This window comes from Astatotilapia calliptera, chromosome 23 (genome assembly GCF_964374335.1).
Source record: "Astatotilapia calliptera chromosome 23, fAstCal68.1, whole genome shotgun sequence".
NCBI classification, from domain to species: domain Eukaryota; kingdom Metazoa; phylum Chordata; class Actinopteri; order Cichliformes; family Cichlidae; genus Astatotilapia; species Astatotilapia calliptera.
The window spans coordinates 46,872,835-46,884,990 of NC_137443.1; the positions used below are offsets into that span (position 1 = coordinate 46,872,835).

General features: G+C 42.8%; 1 non-coding gene across 1 annotated transcript; it reads left to right on the forward strand.

Moving 5' to 3' along the window:
• The first annotated feature begins 379 nt into the window (after positions 1-379).
• On the forward strand, positions 380-498 carry LOC145424588 (5S ribosomal RNA). Its single transcript, XR_013905671.1, has one exon. It is a non-coding gene; the product is annotated as a 5S ribosomal RNA (ribosomal RNA).
• Positions 499-12,156: the final 11,658 nt, after the last annotated feature.

Here is a 12,156-nt window from a genome sequence, read left to right on the forward strand (position 1 = left end):
GACCAGGTGGGGCCCACCTGTGTCATCGATACTAAAACATATATTGATTACCTAACTTTGCCCCACCTGGGGCACACAACAACAGCCTATCCTTAAATGACTGTGTTTGCCCATGTCTATCCCAGGTGGAAAACCCAAGTGGGTCCTACATGTGTTTCCCATTTTGGACCAAGTTAAGTGTTTCCCATGTTTGACCCAGCTAGGACCTACTAAAAGTGCTCACTTGGGATGGCCCATATGGGTTTAATGTGAAGAACCCAAGTAGGCCCCATACAAAAAGCCCAGTTTGAGCCCATGCCCACATGGTACCCATCCAGCCCGAGCAAAAACCAGGTGGGGCCCATATATACATGTTGGCTGGGTTGTGAAGCAGTCCCTCGCTTACGGCCACGCCACCCTGAACACGCCCGATCTCGTCTGATCTCGGAAGCCAAGCTGGGTCGGGCCTGGTCAGTACTTGGATGGGAGACCGCCTGGGAATACCAGGTGCCGTAAGCTTTTGCACTTCAACACACAAATGACAGTTTAAATGTTGAAACGGATGTGAGGCACTCTTTAAGCTCATTTTCTAATACAGTGGGGCAAAAAAGTATTTAGTCAGCCACCGATTGTGCAATTTCCCCCACTTAAAATGATGACAGAGGTCAGTAATTTGCACCAGAGGTACACTTCAACTGTGAGAGACAGAATGTGAAAGAAAAATCCATGAATTCACATGGTAGGATTTGTAAAGAATTTATTCGTAAATCAGGGTGGAAAATAAGTATTTGGTCACCTCAAACAAGGAAAATCTCTGGCTCTCACAGACCTGTAACGTCTTCTGTAAGAAGCTTTTCTGTCCCCCACTCGTTACCTGTATGAATGGCACCTGTTTGAACTCATCATCTGTATAAAAGACACCTGTCCACAGCCTCAAACAGTCAGACTCCAAACTCCGCCATGGCCAAGACCAAAGAGCTTTCGAAGGACACCAGGAAAAGTATTGTAGACCTGCACCAGACTGGGAAGAGTGAATCTACAATAGGCAAGCAGCTTGGTGTGAAAAAATCAACTGTGGGAGCAATCATCAGAAAATGGAAGACATACAAGACCACTGATAATCTCCCTCGATCTGGGGCTCCACGCAAGATCTCATCCCGTGGGGTCAAAATGATCATGAGAACGGTGAGCAAAGATCCCAGAACCACACGGGGGGACCTGGTGAATGACCTGCAGAGAGCTGGGACCAAAGTAACAAAGGTCACCATCAGTAACACACTACAACGGCAGGGAATCAAATCCCGCAGTGCCAGACGTGTTCCGCTGCTGAAGCCAGTGCATGTCCAGGCCCGTCTGAAGTTTGCCAGAGAGCACATGGATGATACAGCAGAGGATTGGGAGAATGTCATGTGGTCAGATGAAACCAAAGTAGAACTTTTTGGTATAAACTCAACTCGTCGTGTTTGGAGGACGAAGAATACTGAGTTGCATCCCAAGAACACCATACCTACTGTGAAGCATGGGGGTGGAAACATCATGCTATGGGGCTGTTTTTCTGCCAAGGGGACAGGACGACTGATCCGTGTTAAGGACGGATTGTGCAGTTTGTGTGTGGAAGTGCAAAAGCTTTCAGCACCGTTACCGCGGGAAAAGCATTTTTGCAGCTCAATTTGAAGCTGCAGTTAACAACAAAGGTTTGCATGTTGTCGCTGTAACATATGAAGTTTAGCACAATAACATATATCAAACTGTGTGACATTTGCCACCAATAAAAGGTCTTTTTCTTTTTCAGTACTTGGATGGGAGACTGCCTGGGAATACCAGGTGCTCTAAGCTTTTGCACTTCCACACACAAACTGCAGAGGGCACTTCGGCTCCTTCTTGTGCTTAGAGGCATGAGAAGTTAATATTTATGGGTGACAAAATCCTTTTTCTATATTTTTTACATGAGAATATCAGTTTTCCATCTTGTGTTCCAGAGTAATCGGACAAAAGACAAACGTAGAACAAGGAAAAAAGAGGCCAAGTGTCTCACCTATAAAACAAAATTACTGTTTTCTGAATAGTCTCACACAGATAAACATTTGCAGGGAATACCTTTTCCTTCAAAACAAACGTCAGAGACTGTGTTTTTCTTTACTGATTGTATTTGAGTAGAAACTCAGATTAAAATGGCATGAGTGCTCATAAAATGATTTAACTGTAAAAGTAGGTGTAGTGGATCACTTTGCATAGATGTAGATAAAAGTGCAGTAAGCAAAGACTACAGTGGTCATTGAGCAGCTGTTCCTATAATGTGAATCTGGGATAAAGGCACAGATTATTTGTTTGCCTTTGTTTCCTGGTTCTTTCTTTCTTATCCAAATGGAAAAAGAGAGCATAAAAGTACTGTTTACAAGCAGCTTATCTATCTCATTGTGCCCACTATCATAAAATCTTGGTTGACTTAGCACTGAGCCATCTACCACTCGAAATTGAACCTGTGTGGGACAACAACAAAGTCCAGTATACTAAGTTTCAGTAATGTGCAGTTTTTTCTGTGGAAGATGTAAATCTAAATAGATGTCCTATTGTATGCATAATATACCACTGAAATTTATAAAACAACTTCTAAAAACAAATTTCGATTTATTTTAGATTTTCTCAAATCCAAACAGTGCTAAAAGCATACACACAGTCAAATATTTTTCATACGAGGTGCTGAAGGTTCTGCAATGTTCTGTCAGTGCGCCCCAGGGCAGCTGTGGCTACAATGTAGCTGCCATTACCAGTGTGTGAATGTGTGTGTGAATGGGTGAATGACTGAATGTAGTGTAAAGCTCTTTGGGGTCCTTGGGGACTAAGTAAAGCGCTGTACAAATACAGGCCATTTACTGTGCGTGTGTTTATGCTCAAGTGTATGAATAAATTAGTCAGTTTTAAACAGTTGCAATTTAAACAGTAGAAGAGTGGCACTATATTTATATATTTATAAAGAATTTCAAACAACAATTAATTGATGCTCAAAGCAGGTTTATTTAATTAATATCCAGATTTCCAATTAGTTCCGAATTGATTCAGCAGCAAATCACATCACCAGTCACTTCAAGGCTGTATGTATTATTGTAAGGTAGACCCTACAATAATACATACAGAGAACCCAACAATCATATGACCCCCTATGAGCAAGCACTTTGGCGACAGTGGGAAGGAAAAACTCCCTTTTTACAGGAAGAAACCTCCGGCAGAACCAGGCTCAGGTCGGGGCGGCCATCTGCTGCGACCGGTTGGGGTGAGAGACTGAAGACGTTTGTTGTAGGTCTGATTGAAGGACTGATGTGATGGTAAGTTGTCTGCTGCTCCGCTTTGAATATTGAGAAATTAGTTGATGGATTTCAAGCCAAATTGTGCCCAAGTTTAAGACCACATTCATTGCTTTTTTTTGTTGATGTTATTGTTTTGGGCTTTTTTTCCACAAGAATTTCTAGCTCCCCTAGAATTCTGGCCACCCAAACGATGATTGCTGCTGAGAGAACACAAGGTTTTGTCCCCCTGTACTATTCATGTCAGTGCAGGGGGTTCTCCTTGAGAGGCCAGGGTCGAAAAAGGGATGCTTCAGAACCTCCGAGGGTGTTATGCGCTGATTTGCATCCAAGGCCAACATTTCTTTGATTAGCCTTACAAATAATGTTTGGCCATTTTCCGGTCCTCGCCTAACTTTCAGCAGTTTTTCGAGGTCATCGAGACACTTAAGTTTTATATATCGAGTTTCCTTGGATCGATAATGTGTCTCGTATTGAAATTGTTCTGGGGTCTTAAATGTCCAGCGCTGTTTGTTGTAGTTATCCTCGATGAAGTAGCAGTCAGTGTACAAGCCAGACTCTAGGAGATGATCTGGTAGCTGACCCTGGGTTTCAATTATGAATTTTAAAAGATCATAATCGTCTTCCCCAGGATAGAGAGGCACCCCTGTAGCAAGCTCCACAGCTACCAGCCCCAGAGACCACATGTCGATTGCTTCGTCGTATGGAATGCCAAGCATAACCTCAGGTGCACAATAACCAATTGTCCCCACACGGTCACCAGGAATCACTGCAGAAGCAGGACATGCGAGGCCAAAGTCTATGAGTTTGACTTTGACGGGAGACTCACTGCGGTTCACAACCATGATGTTTCCAGGTTTGAGGTCAGCATGCACTATTCCCACAGAACCCAGGTGGAACAGAGCATTTGCGAGCTGATGCAAAATTGGCCTGAGTTCTCTCATTGGGAGACCTCGGTTATTCAGGTCCCCAATGTAGTCCCACAGGCTTTGGTCGAGCAATTCGAAATTCAAGCAAATGCGCTGTCCATCGAGGAAATAGTCGTTCCATTCCACAATGTTGCACCTGTCTGGATCCAAGCGTCGTAGCTGCTCCAGGATGAAAATTTCCAGTTTTGCCTGGAGCAGAATTTCAGGGTCGCTCTTGTTGACTTTAATAGCAACGGTTTTGTTGTTTTTTGTATCGCGACATCTGGTTACCAAACCAAAGCCTCCTTCTCCAAGGAAAGCCTCTACCACGTGGTGATCTCCTAAAATGGTCCCTTCCGTTATTTGAAGATCATCTTCAGAGGCAGATGGGTTGGCTGAGGTGTTGATGTCTCCTTTTTGAGGAAATTCAACTGAGTTTTGGAAACTGCAGCTGAATTTTTGCAATCCATGACTTTTCCAGCTTGAAGGCTGCTGAGAGAGCACAAGGAGTTCTCCCCCTGTACTATTCATGTCAGTGCAGGGGGTTCTCCTTGAGAGGCCAGGGTGGAAAAAGGGATGCTTCAGAACCTCTGAGGGTGTTAAGCGCTGATTTGCATCCAAGGCCAACATTTCTTTGATTAGCCTTACAAATAATGATTGGCCATTTTCCGGTCCTCGCCTAACTTTCAGCAGTTGTTCGAGGTCATCGAGACACTTAAGTTTTATCGATCGAGTTTCCTTGGATCGATAATCTGTCTCGTATTGAAATTGTTCTGGGGTCTTAAATGTCCAGCGCTGTTCCTTGTGGTTATCCTCGAGGAAATAGCTGTCAGTGTACAAGCCAGACTCTAGGAGATGATCTGGTAGCTGACCCTGGGTTTCAATTATGAATTTCAAAACGTCATAATCGTCTTCCCCAGGATAGAGAGGCACCCCTGTAGCAAGCTCCACAGCTACCAGCCCTAGAGACCACATGTCAATTGCTTCATCATATGGAGTGCCAAGCATAATCTCAGGTGCACAATAACCAATTGTCCCCACACAGTCACCAGGAATCACTGCAGAGGTGTTACATGCGATGCCAAAGTCTATAAGTTTGACTCTGACTTGAGACTCACTGCGGTTCACAACCATGATGTTGACAGGTTTGAGGTCAGCATGCACTATTCCCACAGAACCCAGGTGGAATAGAGCATTTGCGAGCTGATTCAAAATTGGCCTGATTTCTCTCATTGGGAGACCTCGGTTATTCCGGTCCCCTATGTAGTCTGACAGGCTTTGGTCGAGGAGTTCAAAATTCAGGCAAATGCGCTCTCCATCGAGGAAATAGCCGTTCCATTCGACGATGTTGCACCTGTCTGGATCCAAGCGTCGTAGCTGCTCCAGGATGAAAATTTCCAGTTTTGCCTGGAGCAGAATTTCAGGGTCGCTCTTGTTGACTTTAACAGCAACAGTTTTGTTGTTTTTTGTATCGCGACATCTGGTTACAACACCAAAGCTTCCTTCTCCAAGGAAAGCCTCCACCATGTGGTGATCTCCCAAAATGGTCCCTTTAGATATTCCAAGCTCATCTGAGCCAAAGGATGGGTTGGCTGACATGGTGTAAAGTTTGCGCTGTGAATTGGTGAGAAACAAAACTGAACTTGTTTTGGTTTCTCTCGTAAATTGCTCTCAAATCTTCTCAAAAGGGTTTTAGTTGCTGCAGGTCAACGTCCGTTAAGCATAAAGTAACAGGTGAGCGCTCCTATTTATAGGTTTTCGGATCAAAGCAAAGTTATGACGTCAGAAAGGATCAAAGCAAAGTTACCACGTCACAAGCGATCGAAGCGATTCTAATATGTGCGCATGCGCACATATGAGAAGCGATCGAAGGATTTCTAATATGTGCGCATGCGCACACGTGCTTGCTTGGGTAATATTGTTCACAGTAAACTTGACCCTAATCAATTTAATATCAGTCAATCAAAGAAAATGTTAGTTTTGGAAAATTTTAAAATGACATAACTGACAGTTAAAACATTTTTTGTTCATGTATTTGTATTTGTATTGTCTTCGGGTTTTTTTTTTGCATACCATGTCAAGCTTTTCTGTATATAGTCATGTCGTAGATTTCGGAGCAAACAAGAAATTGAATTGGATTTTAATATTGCAGTGCTTGGATTTCGGATTTGGTGCTTAAAACTTCTTGAAACTGTAACCGTATTTCATTCACCACAAAGAACTATCTGATTGAATAGTTTTCTTATCAGATAGAGAAATAAAACGAGTCGCAAAGTCTAAAAGCAACATTTGTCTGCCTGGGCTGTACCTCTGCACGTTAGTCTGTTTCAGTGTGTGACCCCCCACCCCCTCCCTGATCAGTCGGGGGTGAGTGCGCTAATGTGCCTGGAGGCCGTTTTAATGAGTGTTTGCTGGAAAACGAAAAATACAAGAAGGATTTGTACGTTTTCACAACGGGGGAGTTTGCGTAAGTAGTAGTAAATAATTTTCTCGAGTGTGTACGTTACACATGTTATTTGTTTAAAATTGGTATTATTATTTTGCTAGCTAGCAAACTCGCGGGATAAAGGATTGAAGTGCACTCAGTGCGATACAATACGGTGGCGCTATTCTAACAGTTAGTTATTGCAGGGTAACTTGTAGAATATGCTGTGAATTGAACCAAGATTACACAGCAGTAGCAGTAATACGAGTTACTTCCCTCAAGTGAAAGCGTTAAACGTTAGCCCGATGCTTAACTAGCCAACGTCAGGCTTTCTGATTGAAGGCTAAAAGCGACGTTGTCACCAAGTAAACAGAATATTGATGATATTTTTGTGTATCGCTGCAGCCTTTTCAAGTATTAACCTGGTGTCTTTGGGAACAGCTTAGGGGGAAATGACGGTAATATGACTGAACCATATGGGAAGAAAGAATAGGCACTTTTTTGTGCTACCGAAGTTTCCTCGCTTTCATTCAAAATCTGTTTATCATTAAACAATTGAAACATAATGGCTTCGAGCTGACATTGAGGCCTGTGGGGCACTATCAGCCACTGAGACAGTAGACAAGTGACTATTTCACACTTTAAGGCTGCCTGTTTATTTAAGGGAGATGAACAGTACATTCTAACTGTACATAATAATATCAATGATGATAGATTAAATAAATGGGTTTTTGAAAGACGCTTGTGCATTTTTAAAGTCTAAAGTGTTGAATTGATCTGAGTATGTCATGTGTTCAAAGCCTCTCCCAGTCAGTGCTGTTCTCTATGCCTGTCTTACTCTACATGATGTTATTAGCACAAACACTTTAAAGGTGATAATTAGGTCTACAACAATAACACAGACTGCAATGTAGTTAAGCGTCTTACAGTTAGTTTTGAATGAATGAACTTAAAAAACAACACAAGCAAAGATCTGTCTCCTCCTGTTTTTTGTGTCACATAAGAAAGAAGCATCAATATCTGATGAGAAGACTTATTAATTTGGCCTTTCACGTGGTCTTACTCAGGTGATGCGAAGTGAAATATGCATCCTTTTTATGGTAATGTGCTGGAAAATGTTGAAAATGGACATTAAACGTGCTTACAAAGTGCTTGAATTTGACCCTGAAAGGTGTATGAAGCCAGAAAAAGTCACACTTGGAGTAAAAACCTCTCATAGCAAGTTAATCATATTCAATTGATTTGATGCTTTCAGCACAAAATTTAGCCACACAGTCAGGACAGTGTCTGATTTACCTTCATCGGTAAACGTGTTTATGCAGTACATAGTAACAGTGTGGCTGAGTCCTCTGCTTCAAATCAGTTCCAGTACATTTGGAGATGTAAGTGTTAACCTTTCACATGCATCGGGAAGGAAAAAATCATTTAATCTGCACAGTACTGCCGAAGTGCAGCGATACATTGTGAAGTGCACATTTCCATTTCTCATACAGTACCGAGCAAAAGTCTTGAACCACCCCCTTATTTTTTCGTGTTTTGCCAGGTCAGTCTGTGTTAACGGTGTTATTAACTGCATTCTTCAACTAAAGAAGTGAGAACAAATGATGTGGGGTTTTGTTTTTTTTGTAATAGGCTGCAAGTAAATGTGTACAGATACAATTTAAAATTGGTTCTTTGTTAAGTTTTGTGGTCCTTTCCGTGACTTAGGTGTCTGTTTATGTTTGAATGTTTCAGAGATTAGTGTGAAGGGTCTTAACAGACAAAAAGTGGTCAAATACAAGCCCTGGATTAAAAATCAGAAACACTTTAAAAAGCCTGGAGAGCTATTCCTTAATACCACTTTAAAGATTACAGGGAAGTCCGGATCCCTGGAAGCAAATGAGGGATGGCTCAAGACTTTTGCACAGTGCTGTACATGTCATGTTCCCTGTTTTATAGCTCAGCTCAAACTGACACGTTCTCACTAACTGCTTCTCATTTTCTCCACAGTAAACTTTGACCACTTCCAGATACTGCGGGCCATCGGGAAAGGAAGCTTTGGAAAGGTAATGCAGCCTCCATTTTTCACGCGACTTGTATATTGTTTGCCCTTAATTACCCACCACGGTCGTCATCTCTAAAGAATCAGTGCAAGCGAAGCGAAATGTGCTGGGATTACACTTTAGTTCTCGTGTGCTGCTGTTATTTAATAACAGTTATAAATGCAGCTTATGTAATTATTTCTATAAAGTCAGTTAGAGGAGAGCCGATTTCTATTTCATCTCACTCAATCTAGGTGGGAATTTTGACCCCACGTCTCAATTTAATTACACAGCAGCAAAATTCTGCAGCTCTATTTGTCATCGCGCTCAACGGTTGGGCTGAAGGCAGGAGGAGAACTTAGTGTGTGTGAGATACACAATTGGGGCTGCAGAGATTGGAATAGTTTACCTTCATTTGAAATATCACTGCCCTGTGCACATTGTCAGCTTTAAAATTCAAACTTAAAGAGTTTGTAAGTAAACTGGCTGAGATGAGACAGACGATGCACCGGGTCCTCGTCTGAGTGCTGGCTTTCAGTTGTGCTGTTTCTCTTGCCCAGCCATGCACACACAGACACTGTGCTACACTTACACAGTGAGACAGATGCTCACAGAGACGTCCAGATACATTTTGTCCTTGCTGGAGGTCACCTTGTGTTTTTTGGCCCACTGTGGCCTCACACCGAGCTCCTGCTGTTTTTTGAACACTTTAACAGCTAACAACTTTTAGCTTCCTGTTGAACACACTTAAGTGGGGGAGGTGTTATTATTAGTGGTAAATGATTTGTGTATTTGTTGGATGCACCTCAGAGCAACAGGAAACATGACACGACACGCTCCAGTAACCTGCAGTCTTTACAGTGAGGACACACAAACATTAACCCTCTGCTCCTTACAGAAACTCTCTAAATCCTGTAAGTTTCTTGACTGCCACTTGGAAAGTTGAAACTTCAGCTCCCTCCACAGATTTTCTACAGTACTGATGTCTGGAGGGTTTTAAAAAAACTGCAGTTTTGATTTTAGTGAAAGACACCGTCTCATGACTCATTGAGTGCCGCGACTGACAAGCCAATCCGTGGCCTGCAGTCTGACGATGTCACATTTCCTGACTGCTTGGAACCCCGACTAAGTCGTCCTGTAGCCCACATCATAATGTTTCCATCTCTCTGCTTGACTGCGGGGATGCTACTTTTTGCATCACACTCCTATTTCAAAAGGTCAGTTAAAGCCACATAATTTCGTTTCATCTCCCCACAGCACTTTCTCCAAAGTCTTCCCTGAATCATTTAGATGTTCACTGGCACTTGAGATGGGCCTATACATGTTTCTCCTTGAACAGGTAGCTACCCTATGTTAGCCTAGCTTTCTATCACTGATGCTCTGTGTGTATGCTGCTGCCTCTCGTCTCGTGTTACTTAAAAAATTAACCCCACAGCTTCAATAACCGTATCTAAAAATCTCTCAGTGAAAGTTACGGTTGAAGGTTTGGAAACATTTTGGGGTAGCCAGTGTTAAATAGAGACAGGGCCACATTCTTTATCTAGTCATTGTAATGAAAGAAGCACATTAAAAACTATATGAGAGTTTGCTTTTAACAAGCATGTAATGACTCTACTTAGTTTAGGTAGTCTTAGGGAGTCAAACTGAAGGTAGCATTTTGTGGATGTTTTCCCTGCTGCCCGATCCCATCAGTCTCTTAAAGCATCATTTTTTATGCGCCCTGGTGTGACAGAGGTTTCATGGCGCTACAGGTTACCTGAGCACATCAGGTATATTACGGTTGAAAACGAGTGCCCGGCCTTCCAGTGGGTGTTCGACCCCTCGTGCACAGCTCAGGAGTCTAAACGACCCAGCAGTTATGGACGTGTGTTTTTGGTGTGCTGTCCCTCGTTCTCCCTGCTTGCAGGTATATCTGTGTTTGTGTGTGGATGCCGGAGTTTCTGAGAGCACCTGTTTACAGGCACCTTCAGGCCTGGTGGGTGTGGCCCTGCCAGGTGGTTGGCCACACCTGAAGACCATCACACAGCTGATCAAGCCTTGTCGGAGGAGCTACTTAAGAATGCGGTGGCGCTCTCTCTGATGCTGGATCATTGCGTGAATTCACGTTAGTCTCTCGGCCAGTCAGTACGGATAGTCTGCCGCATTGTATGTGTCTTACGGCTGCCTGTTTGTTATCTCCCCAGGAGAAGCGTGGAGACGAGAGGGCAGCGAGCACGGGGTGCTCAGACACTGAGGAGCGGAGACAAGGAACACTAGCACTGGGAAGACGACATTTCACGGGAGTCGGGAACGCACTGCGGATTTATTGTTATTTTCCATTCACTGTAAATAAACGCACTGCTTGCATTCAGAGCTCCGTGCCTGGCTCCTCCTTCCTCACATCCCCACGGTTGACGCTGGCCAACCGTGACAAATACCTTTTCTTAGATTCATTATTAGTTCAACATTGACAAATGGTAGTTGACTAATATCAGGAGCCAAAAAGAAAACAAAAAACAAACTAAATAAATATTTCAGACGCTGAAAATAAATTATTACGGTTGTTTAAATTTGCTGTCCGCAAGTTAGGTCTAATACATGTAGTCAATCTAATGAATCAATATTACATGTAAAAAGTACAGAACTGAAAATGAAACTAAAATATAACGGTAAATGAACTGGTTCTTGTATAAAACCTTTCTACTCTCTACAACTTGCCTCATTCATGCACTCACTTTTTTCTATGCTTTTTCTCTGTAAGTGCTTTCTATCTAACATTAATACGCATTCATCCTCCCGATGGATGCATCGGAGAGCAACTTGGGGTTAGCATCTTGCCCAAGGATATTTGGCATGCAGGCGGGGATTGAACCAGCAACTTTCTGATTAGTAGGTTTCCTGCTCTACCTGAGCTACAGACACCCCAATTTGTGGTGCTCTGGAAACAACACGTTCTCATCCCAACAGGTAACGATGCTATGTGACAAATCATCGGTATGTGTAAATGTGTTTTTTGTTCTAATCATGAATTGCTTTGTAAAACAAGACCTGATAGGGTTAAAGTTATGGTTAGAGTTAATGTTAGGGATAGGGCTGGAATGGACGGCTGGAGCCTCTCCTCCAAGTGTGTGTTACTGCCGCGAACAGCATTCTGTTGTATGCTTTTCTCTGTAAGCGCTTCGAGCCTGTACTTTTTTGCTTTAGCTGAGTAATGAAGTTGAATCAGTACTTTAAGTTTCACTGGAACAATAGTATTTTTACTTCTACTTAAGAATGTCTGATCTTTTGCCAACTCTGGCTGTCTCTCAGTCTTGGAATACCCACTTGTTGTCCAGCGGTGTCCTGGGAATATGGGAACTAGACAGACTGGGGAAACAATGGGAGGAGACACAAAGATGGAATCACTTTTACCATCTTTTATGTATTTGCTGGTCGTCTTATTTCTTCTATTTTGCAAGCACAGTGTTGCAATCATTGTCTTTGTGGTACAATGACACAGGTAGAATGCAGGTGTTTTCATGTAACACGATGCCAGAAAGATG